Below are 3,721 nucleotides of genomic sequence, written 5' to 3'. Positions count from 1 at the left end.
AGCATGGCCAGGCAGCATCTGTCTATTGAAATATGTCATTTGGTAGTCCATCAATTCCTAGGGCTTTGGTTTTTGCCAATTCCTTCAGAGCAGTTTGAACTTCCTCCTTCGTCACCATTGCCTCCTGATCATGTGGTATTTCATTACATTCCTCTTTGTCAGCAGTTCTTTATGGTATAGTGATTCTGTGCACTCCCTCCATTTTCTTTTTTTTTTTCTTCTTGTTGTGTACTGCCTAATTGAATCTGACTGGCACAGAAGGAGATGGCCCCTCCTTCTCCACCAGAGCATCTGGTGGTTTTGAACCACGTACCTTTGGGATTGCAGAGCAGCTTCTTGCCACTAGGCCACCAGAGCTCTCCCTCTATTTTCTTTTGAAGTTTCCGGAATCATTCAATAATCTACCCATTGTATCCTTAAGTATTGCCACCTCAAGGCTTGAATTTGTTCTTTATTTCCCTTAGCTTAGATCTGGTGAGGACCTGGAAAGGCAGGGTAATGGTGGGCATAGAGCTCAATGATGATTGATTTTATAAAACACAATCAATGGGAATAATTGTATGACATACAATGTGAATGAAGGATAGTGTGAAACACAATGTATGTAAACTTTGTAAGCAAACCAAAATAAAATTTTTAAAAAAATGCTTTTTAAGAAAAGATATGCTGGCCTCCTTCCTGCGGCTCTGGTCTGGCTGGAGCTCCGGTGGCAACGTGAAGCTCCTTACTCACAATTTGCTGAGCTCGCACGTGCGGGGGTTGGGGCCCCGCAGCTTCCCCCTGCGGCTGCGGGCCACCGAGGTCCGTGTCAACCCGGTGGAGTTCAACCCCGACTTCGTAGCGCGGATGATACCCAAGGTGGAGTGGGCGGCGCTTCTGGAGGCGGCGGAGACCTTGCATCTGGTTGAGGTCCCCAAAGGGCCAACTGAGGGATATGAGCACGATGAGGCTTTTTTAAGGAAGATGCACCACGTGCTGCTGGAGGTGGACGTATTAGAGTGCACCTTGCAGTGCCCAGAGTCCGGACTTCTCTTCCCCGTCAGCCGCTGGATCCCCAACATGCTGCTAAATGATGAGGAAACCGAGACTTAGCCTTGTCGGGCCCCCTTTTTGTTTCGTTGTAACTGTGTTTGTCCATTCTCTGTTGGCCTTGTCATGTCTTCAGCCCTGCACCCAGTGACACACCAAATGCAATGTTCTTGAGCTCCATAGTATATATATTTTTTTCTCATTAAAGGTTCAAAACGAACAAACAAAAAAAGATATGCTGAGTGAGCTCGTCCTTTTTTCTTTTCTGACTCCAGCTCTTTGCACATTTCATTATAATATCTTGTTTTTTCTTGCCAAGCTACCTTTTTAAATTTTCTATTCAACTCCTTACTTGGGCTTTATGAGGAGAAATGTGGCATCAGACCTGAGGGAAGATTCATCAACAATCTGCAGAACCCACCAATGATTAACCAACCATATCATCAACCAATGATATACAGATGACACTGTCTTGCTTGCTGAAACTGAAGAGGACCTAAAGCATTTGCTGCCAAAGGTCAAGGGCTGTTGCCTTCAATATGGATTCAAGGTCAACATCAAGAAAACAAAGATTCTCACACTGTGCCAATTGTGAGCACCATGATAGATGGAGAGGAGATTGATATTGTTAACAATTTCAGCTTGCTCAACTCCACAATCAACACTCCTGGCATCAGCAATCAGGAAATCAAAAGGCAATTTGCAATGGGAAAATCTGCTGATTTTCTGAAAACCTCTCCAGAGTATCAAAGAACGATGATGTCAGTCTAGGGACTAAGGTGCATCTGATCTAGGCCATGACCCTTACAGTTACTTAATATGCATCAAAGAGATGGGCAATGAGTACGGATGACAGAAGAAGAATTGATGCATTTGAGTTGTGCTGCTGAAGAAGAGTATTGAATATTCAGGGGAGAGCCAAGAGAATTAACAGATATTTTCCTAAAGAGGGTGAAAACAAGTTTCTCCTTGAAGGCAAGGATTTTGAAGCTTTGTCTCACATACTTTGGGGATGTTTCCAAGAGGGACCAGTCAGTCTTTGGAGAAAGATATCATGCTTGGAAGGGTTAGAGTCATACTCCACTTGATGGCACCTAATAACAAAAACAACACTGTACTTCCAATGTGTATCAGTTCTTCAGCTCTATATCATCACTTAATCTACAAGAATTTTGATTGCCTTTCCATAAAACATACTGGTCCATTCCATGGATGGAATCATGCTGAATGGAAAAATTATTAACTCTAGACTTCTTTGTCAGATATTTGCGTGCTGTAGGGTGGGAAATAAACTCAACAAAAATTCAGACATCTTTTGCCTCAGTGAAATGTCTTAAAGGTCCAGTGGTACCAGGGTGGGGGGGGGACCTCTGATTATCTAGTCCATAGGAAGTTGTGCCGCTAACCAGAGGTTGTGTCTCTATGGTAGTTTGGCTCCACCAGCCTCTTTGTGGGAAACAGATATGTGATCTCCTCCTGCTGCTTATCATTCTGCTAATTTACAGCCTTGGAAACCTAATGGAGGGGCAACTACAAGTTGGTTACAAATCAACAGCAAAGAGATGGAGACAACGGTGTGGGGCATGTTGAGTGTTTCATCTAAAATAAAGGTCATGTTCTTCATTTAGCTGATGAAGTTTATGGTGCTTCAAGTGTCACTTACAGATAGAGATGCTATTTGGAGTGGTTAGCAGATCTTTATTGGTAAATGCAAACAGACACTTGGGATTTTGAAGCAAAGTCTCACAGTCTTCTGCAAGTAGCTAGTTTCCTTTTGATAAACAGCTCTGGGCTTGGTATTAAATCATAGTAGAAGCTGAATGCCTCACCAAGTCATCATGTCTCCTGAGCTTCCCATCAAAAACTGGGTGTTTTCAGACCCACAAAGGTCATAAAGTTGGACATGTAGAGCAGCACTCCACCATTATATGGAAGTGATATGTGTGAGATTGGGCTTGAGCAGGACTTGAAGGCACAAGTAAGTTAAATGAGGAAGTGGTCCAAATGCCCATGATCTCTACTTCTCTGTCCATTAGCTTCACTTTACTAATGTGAATCCAGGCCTTTATGAGGAGTTCCTAATGATTAGGGTTTTTTTTTTACATTAATAAACATTAACTTTATATCAAAACCACAGAATACTATCCCTCTAAGTAGTGATAGCTCTGGTGGCCTAGTGGGTAAGGAATGGTGCTGCCAACCCAAAGGCAGGCAGTTCAAATCTACTAGCTGTTATGCAGGAGAAAGATGCTCAGTCTCCTCCTGTGTGATTTAAAGCTTCTGAAAACCCACTGGAGGGTCAGCTATGAGTCATATATATATACGTTGTCAAGTCAACAAGTTGAGTTAGGTTAATGCAATAATAGTGCTGCTTACCATGCATACAACAAAACCATAAAAATAAAGATTATTTTCAAAAAGTTGCAAATAGAGATACCATTTAATCCAGCAATTCCACTACTGGGAATATACCCTAAAGAGACCATAACCGACATCCAAGCAGATATATGCACACCCATGTTTATTGCAGCTTTGTTCACAATAGCAAGGAGTTGGAAACAACCTAAGTGCCCATCAACAAACGAATGGATAGAGAAGCTGTGGTATATTCACACGACGGAATACTATGCTGCATTGAAGAACAAGAAACTGATGCAATATTATTCAAAATGGATGACCCTGAAGGACATTA

General features: G+C 42.4%; 1 pseudogene; it reads left to right on the top strand.

Annotated features, from left to right (window-relative positions):
• The first annotated feature begins 663 nt into the window (after window positions 1–663).
• LOC102864248 lies at window positions 664–1,092 on the top strand (annotated as a pseudogene).
• Window positions 1,093–3,721: the final 2,629 nt, after the last annotated feature.

Source organism: Elephantulus edwardii, unplaced genomic scaffold (genome assembly GCF_000299155.1).
Source record: "Elephantulus edwardii isolate Elephantulus edwardi_28Jun2011 unplaced genomic scaffold, EleEdw1.0 scaffold00019, whole genome shotgun sequence".
Lineage (NCBI taxonomy): Eukaryota > Metazoa > Chordata > Mammalia > Macroscelidea > Macroscelididae > Elephantulus > Elephantulus edwardii.
Note: the sequence above shows the minus strand (reverse complement) of the source record. Positions and strands in the feature narration are given on the sequence as shown.